Source organism: Engraulis encrasicolus, chromosome 14 (genome assembly GCF_034702125.1).
Source record: "Engraulis encrasicolus isolate BLACKSEA-1 chromosome 14, IST_EnEncr_1.0, whole genome shotgun sequence".
Classification (NCBI taxonomy): Eukaryota; Metazoa; Chordata; class Actinopteri; order Clupeiformes; family Engraulidae; genus Engraulis; species Engraulis encrasicolus.
In genome coordinates, this window is record NC_085870.1 from 41059954 (window position 1) to 41072453 (window position 12500).

The following is a 12500-nucleotide window of genomic DNA, read 5'->3' on the forward strand; positions in this document are numbered from 1 at the left end:
GAGAGAGAGAGAGAGAGATGCATATTCTCTTCATTTTCCCTTCATTATCCCTCTCCACATCGTATGGGCGTCTGTTGCAATATCAGATCAATAACCGCTCAATCAGAGCACAGGCTTCTGTCAGCCGCTTATGCTGAGCCACATTCAGAGAGAGATAGAGAGAGAGAGAGAGAGATAGAGAGAGAGAGAGAGAGAGAGAGAGAGAGAGAGAGAGAGAGAGAGAGAGAGAGAGAGAGAGAGTCCTTTACCAACGTTCAAGGCCGCCTAATCACATTGATATAACTACCTTTCACTGTATATATACTACTGTATGTATGCCTGCACTCGAGGGCTCCATATTCCCTCTTTAGCCCCATCAAGCAATATCATGCCAATCAACTCAATCAATCGTGAATTTTGTACTGTTTCATAGATATGGTATGCTGCATTGAAATGTAGTATTAGATGATTTAAATGGCTTTGTCAGTGCACGACAGTTACAGCCTACATCAATCAAATCAACAAGGTATTGGCTTCCCATGGATATCAGCGTTTTGAAATAGACTACTGTCAGTCAAAGTAAGCATGAATGAGCTTTTTATGAGCTACTCTGCAATTTCAAGCGTGAACATGAACCTTTTACAAGGTACTCTACAACTCTACAACAAAAACACTCAAAATGGAGGTCAAAATGAAGGCAGAGGGATTCTCAAGGACAGCCATCAGCAAAGCATTTAAGTGGAGTACATTTCGCTTGAAGCAAGTTAGCTGTAGAGGCGGACACCAGTTGCCAATCAATTGGAAGAAAATATGGAAATCTGTCATGAAAACTGGTTTCTATTTCATTGGAATGAAATGTCATCCACGTTTAAGAAATTGATTTTAGAGTGTAGCTGCAATTCCACGGGGAAATTTCCGCTTCTGCCATATTTTGAGAGTACAAAATGCTGCCAGTTTAGGCAGGCATGGTTGCCTTCTCTGCCAAGCAACCCCCTCCGGTGTGGGGAATTATAAACAGAAAGGTGGCTTTGCTGAGAGGCTGCAGTGACTCTGAGAGGGGACATCTGCGGTGCAATCTGGCAGGCTGGACAGGACACAAGGTCATCATTAATGGGCATGTTTTAATAGCGGAGGCGAAAGGAGATAACCTACTGCTCTCCTTTTTGGAATCTATCTATCTATCTATCTATCTATCTATCTATCTATCTATCTATCTATCTATCTATCTATCTATCTATCTATCTATCTATCTATCTATCTATCTATCTATCTATCATGCTTTTGTTTGTTTGTTCATCCGGTGGTTTATGAGTGGTGCATTTTACGCAAAGAAATATGACCATTTTGCCCAAATCGAACCTGATGGACTACGCCCTTGAGATGACTTTACACACATAATTCACATAACCAGTTCAGCCAAAAGAATATTTGCTTTGAACACGCTTTATGACTAGCTCTTCAAGTCACGGAGCAAAGTGGCTGTAAAATATCAAGGACGTGAGCCTAAAAAGATCTGTTGAGACCATTTACATTCCTTTATCCAAGCCTGTAAATATTAGCAGTGAATATGGAGGCTTTTCTTTGACAAAGTGTGTGTGTGATGAAATGGAGCCTCTGAATGCCAGTTTAAAAAGCCTCTAGCTTCCATTAAACTCCCTAATAACCCCAAGCTTCCTGCTGAGATAATTCTCCTCCCACTTGCCTACTTCGACGAAACACTCATTCCCCAAAATGGTTTTGTCAAATACCCTTGCAGTGCAGTCTAGAGAGTAGAGAGAGAGATTTTTCAAGGGAACACACTGATTGAGTGATGATTTCAAAGTCTTGGAGGGCATTTGAGGCCATCTGTTATATGGCAAATCTCAGCAGTGATTCAACGCATTAGGAAGGAACAGAAGCGCCTACAGTACTCGTCAGAGACAATAAATGCTTCTTGAAGGTCTGGGATGGCTTTGAGAATGCAACACGAGAGGAGGAAAGTCATCTCCTGAGGTCAGCGCTGGTTGGGCGGCTCGTGATTTGATCTGGACTGTCTAAGTCGCCACAGGTACGGTAGGGCTAGACCTTCGGCTGGAAAGCAACTTCAAAGATTTTTTAAAATAATGTAGCAAAGCCATGGAGAGGGGATGACTGCACAAGCCGAGCCAATTTTGGAGATTTATGCTGAGAGTGATCTTTTTCCAAAGCCTACAGCTGACACATAGCGCTTAGATTCTCCACAGGAGTGGGAAATGAGAGTCGAAAGGAGGGCTAGTTGTGGCTCGTGGCAGCTAATTGCTTTCGGGCATAGCAGACTGAGCCACTTTTCCAAGGCCTGCCTCTCCCCCTCCCCAAACTTCACAGCAGCGGACCACAATCCTCTTCTCCTACACGTTTGGCCATAAAGATATGGCATGCACCTCAAAGGGTCCTTCCCTGCTGCCATTTTTTGTAAGTAGACCAGTGCTCTGCTGTCAATGTAAATCAATGTAGAACTGGCCCAAGCCTCATGTCTTAACGCTATGTAAATACCGTTCATATGAAGCGACACATTTAACAGCGACAAGATTTGGAGGTATGTCTTCTTTAGTGTTTTTTTCAACCTCTATGCTGCAGACTCTATGTGCCATGTTCAAGGCCTACTTTCCCCCCCGTCCTCACAGTAGTGCCCCGAAATCCTCTTCTCGTACACATTTGCTGTCTTCAAACAGGGATTCGCTGTACTGTAGAGTCCACATACAGTAGTTGTGAAGTAACAGGGTATAGCGTATCAAACCACATGGCAAGCGTGTATAATTGCTAAACTTTTTTTTAGCAGAGGGCATCTTGGAGCTGTGAGAGTTGCTTCAGCTTGTGTCAAAAGAATGAACCCCTCAGCCTGCTTGACCCAAACCAACTAAAGCTTTGAACAATTGATTGAAAAGAACAGAATCTTGTTTTGCAGGAATGCGTGGTATGTTTGGGTTTGTTTTTCTAACAATGCAAGATAATGTTACGTCCTTGTGTACCTTGTGTACCTTGTGTTAAGAAATCATTGATAATCATATGAAAACTTGCTACTAGTTCCTAAACGGTGCAAGGGCCGTTCATTATATTTAAAAATAAATAAAACCAAAAACCATACCAAATTCCCATGTTTAAAGGCAAAATACATGAATTGCTTGTCATTCTGAAGTTAAAGGGACAGTTTGGTCAATTTCAACATGCAGTTGTATTGCTCATGCTACCCTTGACTTGTCAGTTCCTGGTGATGCCACATTTTTCGGCTCAGCCCTTTCCGAGATATGAGCAATTCTAATGGGGGCAGCGTTTGTTTACATTTTTAAAAAATGAAACATAGGCCAACTCCAAATATTTTCCCAAAAGGTACTGCTGTTTGCTAGTTGTCTGCTGATGTTTTATAACCTTTTGGATGTTTTTGGGAATAAATAAAAATGTTTTCTTGAAATGTAAACAAAGAGCTGCCCCCATTACAATGACCAGGATCTCGGAAACGGCTGAAGAAGAAGAAGAAAAAATCTCAGGCACTGACAAGTCCAGGGTAGTGTGAGCATTACAACTGCATGTTGAAATTGACCAAACTGTCCCTTTAAGAGGGGAAATGGTCACAGATTGTACTTTTCATTGTGGCCTACAAATGAATTGATTCAACAATTCACTATGATTCCATCTTTGGTATTAGGTGTGCATCCGTGGAAGCATTTTTATTTCCAGCGGTAATTATTATTGACCGCATTTGTTATCATGGTTTAATGGTATATCGGTTATCGTGACACCCCTACAAGATTATAATGCAAAAATCACTTACCTGAACTATAGGACTTTCAAAAATGAGCCTCTGGCTGCTCTTTGCCCCAAGGCCCTGTGAATCACCTGTAATGGCACTAATACAAGACGGCGCCTTGGCAGCTATTTTTCGCCCTGTGATTTCAACAGGCCTGTCTCTTGCCTTTCTCATCGCTTATTGATTAAGCCCTGCCTGGGGGTATTAATTGACACGAGGCCACGCTAATTTGAGCACGTAGCACTCAATCTCACGCCTGCAGTCAATCCTATTAATTGATTACATTTTTAATTCATCATCTCCATCTGTGCTGCTCTGTCACGCATGTCACGGTCTGAGGAGAATGGAGACAGCTGACAAACTATGACGTGCTCCAGTCTAACAAACGATTCCCTATTGTATGCAGTAGACTATTCGTCCTATGGGAACATGACACATAAAGACACACAAGACATTTCTGCACTGTGTATTCTTCAATTTAGTGCACTAAATAGAGGGTATATAAACATTTGTGACTTGTGTAGTGGTTCTGGCCTATAAGGCCTTAAAAGACCAGTTATGCCAATTTCAATATGCTGTTGTACCCGGTGACGCTGCATTTTTCAGGTACTGACAAGTCCAGGGTAGTGTGAGCATTACAACTGCATGTTGAAATTGGCTGAACTTATCCTTTAATGGATTTCAACAGGTAAAGTAGCCTACTTGAAATCATAAATGTTGCAGAGACTCTCAAAACACAGGGATACTCAAAATGCAAGGTTAATGTTTCATCACACTTCACTTGATTGGACCCAAATTTCCATTATGTAAAAGCCTGGGTTTGCCTGACTAGAAGTGCAACGGTCCGCCCCACCTGCCAAGATGTTAAAGCCAACACTGCGATTACTCAGCGGAAGTAAACAGTTTTCATTTCCACCGGGAGAAGACGACGTAAATTATATGCTAAACAAGCAGTCAGAGGAGGGAGACGCGTGACCCTCGCGGCCTCGGCAGTGGCGGAGACGCTCAAAGGGAAATTACAGTGCTATGCTGTCAGTCCTGTCATTCAAGACGCAGCTGAGGCACTTCTCAGCTCTGCATCAAACGCTGCCGGGCGGGCGGCCACTGTGTTTACGTGTCCTCCTTGGTGCAATGCTCATTCGCATGTGCAACAATGCGACCATGCGACAATGTGCAACAATGCAAAGTGCTCTTTTGATCTTCTTTGCCACACTTACCGTCAAAGGTTTGACCTTAGCTCACACGTACACACATGCGCATACACACACACGCACGGACACGCATGCACCCACGCATATGCCCACACACAAGCAGTCTTCAGAGTTCAGATGAGATTCTTCATAGATACATGCACTTCCGTGTGTCCACTGTATTGGGTTTTCACAGTATGCATGACTGAAAACACTGCAGAGCTAATAGTGGCAGTGGAGTGAGCACATGCCAGATTTGCTATGCGATCATGTGCCTCCTAAGCTCTGGATCATATGCTCTCCCTCCCTCCCTCCCTCCCTCCTTACCTTCCTCGCATGATATCTACTTGTTGTTTCTTACTTTCAATCCTTCTATCACATATGGCCACATATACTCCTTCACTCCTTTTTTATGCATCTGTTTTGTTACACATACAGTACCGTATATAAAGCTAAAGAGGATTTAATTTGAAATCTCTGCTTCTGGTTTACTTTGTCAGCTTTCATGTTCATCTTTTCTGTCTCGGAGTAGCAATACAGCGGCGTGTTTTTCCCACCTCAATCTGCCACAATTTCTTGGGCTTCTCATGCCTTTCCTCTATCTGTATTTGCTACAGCAAATTAGCAAGCGAGAGAGAGAGAGAGAGAGAGAGAGAGAGAGAGAGAGAGAGAGAGAGAGAGAGAGAGAGAGAGAGAGTGACAGACAGGGAGACTGAGAGAGACAGAGAATAACGTGAAAGCATCTAAATGTCTGTTTTTGCTACAAATGTAGAGTGAGACAGACAGACAGAGACAGACAGACAGAGAGAGAGAGAGAGAAAGAGAGAGAGAGAGAGAGAGAGAGAGAGAGAGAGAGAGAGAGATGAAGATAACTGATGAGATAGCTGAAAAGAAATAAACTAAAGAGACTGCAAAGTAAAAAAAAAGCGCCAGCATTACTAATTATGTTCTGAGAGCAGGTTTAATATCCCTGCGCTGTGGTGGCTCGTGCTGGGGCTCACTCCCGCTGACAGGAGCTCCAGCACCACACGCGGCTCTTCGCACAGATGCGACAAATATTCCACACACACCAATGACAACTCTCAGACAGAGCTCCCCACCCACTGACTGTCAGCTCACTCACTTCCAAAGAGTGTGCTCACACACACACATGCACGCAGGCGGGCAGGTACACACAAACACACACATGCAAACTCACACAGCCCCACCTTAATATCTTTGTCATTGACTTCCATTCATATTAACCCTAGCAATAGCTAAAGAATGCTAAACTGTGCCCAAACCAAAACAATCCCTTATCTTACCTTGTCGGTGTGGATATAATTTTACACTTTTACTTTTACCAGTAACAACCAAACTACCCCAGCAAAAGGGGTCAAAACATGAGGGGTCCAGGATTTGGGCCCCACATGGAGCGAGGACCCCACTTTGTTGGTGTGCTCCAATAGCAGTGGCCTCATGAAGGTAGATTGGTGAGATAAGAAGAACACACAAAATCATACACGCACTCATACACATTGAATGCAGGCACACACACAAGCGTGCATGCAGGCACGCACACACACACACACACACACACACACACACACACACACACACACACACACACACACACACACACACACACACACACACACACACACACACACACACACACACAATCTCACAAGCGTATAAACACACATGCAAGAACACACAAAATCACACACACACTCACACACATTGAACGCATGCACACAGGCACACACAGAAGCGCGCACGCCCGCACGTAGGCACACACACACTTCAGGGTTTCTAGTAGCGCTGCTCTCTACAGCTCTTTCACTCTGTCAATCTTTCTTCCTCGTTCCCTCTCCTTGACACAAAAAGCACGCCCACACTCGAAACACACACAGAGACACATACTAGAACATGGGTGCTTCTGCAGACACAGAGTTGCATACACAACACACCGATAATATAGTAGTTGCTAACTAGGCTCTTGTCACTGTTGCCTATTCTCAGCCGGTCCATCTGCCTTGCCTTGTCTCATTTCTCTTGTTATATACACAGCATCATGCCCACACACACACACACACACACACACACACACACACACACACACACACACACACACACACACACACACACACACACACACACACACACACACACACACACACACACACACACACACACACACACACACACACACACAACCTAACACATAAACACACCATTCCAGGGAGAAGGGGGGGCGGGGAGGTAGAGATGAAATCCACTGCAGTATTTATGTGTGGGGTTCAGGCAGAGGCTGCACATCCACACATTCTCTCTCTCTCTCTCTCTCTCTCTCTCTCTCTCTCTCTCTCTCTCTCTCTCTCTCTCTCTCTCTCTCTCTCTCTCTCTCTCTGGATCTCCTCCTCCCACTCCCACTGACAATGCCACTGCAGCACCCTCGCTAGCCATCCGTACGCATGCATGGGGGTGTGTACTGTACTGTATACTGTATGTAATGGGCGTGTGTGTGCTGAGTGTGTGTACAGTATTTGTGTGTGAGAGAGAGAAAGAGAGAAAGAGAGAGAGAGAGAGAGAGAGAGAGAGAGAGAGAGAGAGAGAGAGAGAGAGAGAGAGAGAGAGAGACAGAGACAGAGACAGAGACAGAGACAGAGACAGAGACAGAGAGGGGGGCGAGAATTCATGAGGGGGATTACACAGTGTGTGTGTTCTGCATGCCGGGTGTTTGTGCCTGTGTGTGTGTGTAGAAAGGGCTGTGTCTGTACATGCATTCGGTAGGTTACACCAGTCTGTGTGTGTGTGTGTGTGTGTGTGTGTGTGTGTGTGTGTGTGTGTGTGTGTGTGTGTGTGTGTGTGTGTGTGCGTGTGTGTGTGTGTGTGTGTGTGTGTGTGTGTGTGTGTGTGTGTGTGTGCGTGTGTGTTTGTGTGTGCATGCGTGCGTGCGTGCGTGCGTGAGTGTAGGTGGTGGCTGCAGTACTGTAGTCACTGAGCACCACCAGTCATATCCCCATTCCTGACCCTTTTCTGAGGCATCCATCCTGCCTCCCAGCATCCAAGCAGCCTGCATCCAGCCTCTCAGCTAGGCCTGAGGGCTTCGGGTACAAGACTAGTTTCTCTCTCTCTCTATCTCTCTCTCTATCTCTCTCTCTATCTCTCTCTCTCTCTCTCTTGCGCTCTCTCTCTCCTCCCGCTCTTTGTATCCATGTCCCTGTTCTCCACTCTTTCCAACCTCCTCTCCTCTCCTCTCCTCTTTTCTCTTGTCTGTTTCATATATACATTTCTGCTCTGCTGCATAGTGCTTCCTTCTGCTTTCATCTTTCATCCCTTCCTTCCTCTCTACTCCTATACCCCTTTGTTGTTATACATTTCTCTCCTCTTGTCATGTTCTTGTCCATATTCTTTACCTCTTCTCCAGCGCCTGCTCTCCTCCTCCTCCTCGTTCCTCTTCTCCTTCTGTGCCAGCGGTTTCCAAGCTGGGGGTCGTGACCCCTGAAGGGGTCGCTGAGTTACTGCAGGGGGGTTCGCAGACAGGAGGGACTGTTTTAAAAAAAGAAAATGGGAAAACCACAGGTTTGTTGGTTAGTAACAGCATTCACTTCAATGGTTAATAAATTCAATGTATTTATCTTTCTCGTGAATTTCTTTTTTAAAGGCTTTTTTGCTATTTTTTTGCTATTTTATGGCTGTTTTGCCTTCATTGATGACAGGATAGTGAGAGAGGGGCAGGAAATGAGTGGGGAGAGAGAGACAGGGGAAGGTTCGGCAAATGACCCGGGCCGGAATCGCTTTCGGGTCGTCGGTGTAGCATTCCAGTGCCCAGCCGTTAGAGCCACTGCTGGGCGTGAATTTCAAATAAAAATATATAGCATAGCAATGTCAATGTACAAAAAAGTAATTGGGAGCCACTCTTCTATGCTCTTGTCAGCTCTTCACTAAGACACAAGCTTTAGTTCTACTATTGTCTTTTTTTCCTTCCTCTTTTCCTCTCTTCTACATCTTTCCTCCTTTCTTATCGACACTTCCTCCTATATCCTACTCAGCTGCTCTCCACTCTCCTCTAGGATTTTCTTCTCTCTCTACTGTTCCTGTCTTCCCTCTGTTCCTTCGCTGTTTGTGCGCGTTTTCTTTCCTGATGTCATGTTCTTTTACTCTTCGTTTAGTCCCTTCCCTATTCCACAACCGTAGTAGCCCACCTCTCCTCTTTTCTATTCTCTCATCTTTTCTATTCTATTCTTTCCCATCTCCTCCTCAGGGCCCTTTCCTCCAACCACCCCTCTCCTCCCTTCACGATTCCACATTCTTTCGCTCTCCTCTTTTCTCTTCCCTCTCTTCCTTTACTCTCCTCCTGCTCCCCTCTCTCCCCTCTCCCTCATCTCCACGCTGCAAACCATTCACTATTCCACAGCCTTTCGTTCTCTCATCTCTTTCCTCCTCTAGGTCCCTCTCCACACCTCTCTGCCTCCCCTCAGCACTCTCCCATCCTCCTCTCTTCTTCTTTCTTCTCTGTTTTGCTCTCCTCTCCTCCACTCCCCCTCCAGACTGCAGCACGAGGCTGGCTGCCCTGATTAACCTCTGCAGGATGCCTGCAGAATGCAGTTTGTTTGCTGTTAGCGGTGTGTGTGTAACCGTGTGCCCGTGTGTGTGCGTGTGTGTGTGTGCGTGTGTGCGTGCGTGCGTGTGCGTGCGTGCAAGCGTGCATATGCATGTGCTTTGGCTCACAGCGTTTTGTGTGTGTATGGGTGTGTGTGTGCACATGGAGCACATGTATAACTGAGGGTATATGTGAGAGGGGGTGTATACGAGGGTGTGTCTGCACACATAAAGACATGGCCATATAGGGAGTACTGCCTTTCCCTCTCATAAATGCAAGTAGGTACTGTACAAGCACATTAACCTACTACAACTACATACACACGAACACACACAAACACACACACGAACACACACACACACACACACGAACACACACACACACACACACACACACACACACACACACACACACACACACACACACACACACACACACACACACACACACACACACACACACACACACACACACACACACACACACAGGCTGCATTCCTCTTCATCTATTGTACGTCTGACCACTGCATGTATGTGTCAACAACCATCTTCTACAGTCACAGTTCAATCACACACCACAAGATCACTAAACACAGCAACATCATGCCATATCACAGTACGCTACAACAACTCTCAACACACAGTGTGCTACACTGCTGTTATCCTCGATCACACCATATTATATTAACCCATTGTGTCCTGGAGACACACATACGCAGCATTCAGGTACTTGAGATTTGAGCTGTTTCATTACAAATGTGGGTAAGTTAGAGCTGAATGAACACATTCTAAGGCAAAACGAGGGTCCTAGCTTTTAAATGAAACGTATTCCATGTTTGTCTGTGCTTCGGAGGCTGACATATTTAGGCAGAGGACACTCTTTCCAAAACGGCTTAGGACAAAATGGGTTAAATTTTCATCCACTTTCATCACTGCCAGTGCCACATAACACTGTATTTCATCATCTCATATACGTAACACTGTCATCACGTTAAATACACACTACTGTACATACAAATTACCCATCACAATAGAGCAACGCATGGACTGTCACCGCACCACGTTGTGTCACAGAGGATTGTCAGAGGTGGTTGGTTGGAAGCAACTGAACTAAAAGACAACGCTGAAATACATTTCACCGCTTAGCTTGTTTGGCTGGTTCAGGATGACAAAGGCCTGTGCCGGTGTCCGTTCCTGCACCTAAACTCAGACCAACTGATAGTGTTCATGCCGAAAATCAGAGCGCATGGGAACCACAAAGTTGGTTCACAATGCACATAAAAATTAGGGATGCACGATGTCAAAAATTTCGGCCGATACCGATATCCGATTATGATATTGCGGTTTTGGCCGATGACCGATATTAACCGATACCGATGTTTTTCTTTCTTTTTTAAAAAAAAAGACATGACAATGATGCAAACAAACAGAATTTTTGAATGTCGTCTTATTTCCAAAAACACTTTTTAACTCCCTGTGATAATTAGATAAAAAATAGAGACAAAATAGAAGACAAACAGTGAAAGTCATCGTCAAGTCCATTCTTTTAGAACCGTAACATATAAAAAAAAACATCGGCGTTAACATCGGCCCAGTTTTACCCATCAGACCGATGTCCGATGTGTTGAATATTGGCCGATATCGGCCGATACCGATACATCTGGCCGATACATCGTGCATCCCTAATAAAAATACTTGTGTTTTTTTCCTCTGCGAGCAGTGACAACAACATAGCTGTCAGCAGGTTCGTCTGGGTAATATGCAGCCACATGGAGTAAAGCATACAACCCGGTGTGACTGCAAGTCGTTCGCTGTTAAATACTTTGGTTCCAAGTGTACCTGGTACGGGAACGGATATCAGCACCATTCTGGCTGGCCTTGAACAACACAGTCTCATCCCAACTCGTCAATTTCCGACTACCGTTGACCAGACTGCAATTTTTGACGTTGAGGACAAACCTGTCATGTCACATGTTGACTAACTTATGTGGCCTAAAGCTTGGCCTTTCCCTAAGCCTAACCGTCAGTGAAGTTATGCTGCCACAAGGGGGCGACTTTGAGGCGCACATCCCATTTTGACTCCAAGGGCATACCTTAGATCAATGTTTCCCAACCTTTTTTGCCTCGTGTACCCCCCAAGCCTTTTCGTTGTGCCATGAGTACCCCCTAACTCATGTTGTACATCACTTTTTCTATTCCAGTGTGACTATGCTCCATGCATTTGTTAAAATTACATTTTTCCAAGTACCCCCTAAAGTGTGCTCGCGTACCCCTAGTGGTACACGTACCCCTGGTTGGGAAACACTGCCTTAGACATCAGAAATTGTGGTCTGGCCAAAGGTAGTCAGAAATTGATGAGTTGGGATGATACACTGTAGCCTTGAAACAGCACAAGAGACATCCTCTTCTCTGGTCTAGTGTTGGGGAAACTAGGAGTTGTAGGAGGTACATGACCTGGATGTATGAATGAGAATCATCACACACCTGCCACATGTCACATGCCACTGCTTCACAGCACTCTGTCTGGCATCACGTGCACTGATGAAGGCTTGATAGCCGAAACGCGTTTGCTTTTTGGACATGGTGGTAATATAAATAAATAATGAGACGCAGTTTGTGAGTGCAGATTCTTCCTTAAGTTGATACTTTTTATCTCGCACCCAAAGACTTTCGTTTTTCCAAGAAGTTGAGCGCGTCCTTTGCCAATACTTGAATATCACAGTACATCTCCTCATCTCATACCTCCCTATCACTCACACTAGTACTGAACAATGACATCACCAACGTAATTATTACACAGTCACAGCACCATGACTTCAAATGAACTGCCACCACAACAATCAATCGCAGCTGAGCCAAAATAATGATTCCCACTTGGGAGCTTTTCCATGAAGAGGTCCTCTCTACGCTGAATCATTAAAAACGTTTCTGAGGTAAGCGGCAGATAAATATATAAATAAATAAATGAGTAAACAGACAAA

General features: G+C 44.9%; 1 protein-coding gene across 3 annotated transcripts in view; it reads right to left on the minus strand.

Annotated features, from left to right (window-relative positions):
- LOC134462644 (band 4.1-like protein 3) overlaps positions 1 to 12500 on the minus strand; it is a 151593-nt gene that overhangs the window by 98827 nt on the left and 40266 nt on the right. For all 3 annotated transcript variants that reach the window (XM_063215766.1, XM_063215768.1, XM_063215767.1), the window contains exon 2: positions 8334 to 8466. The gene's annotated coding sequence lies outside the window, so the exon portion shown is untranslated. The remainder of the gene's footprint in view (positions 1 to 8333; positions 8467 to 12500) is intronic.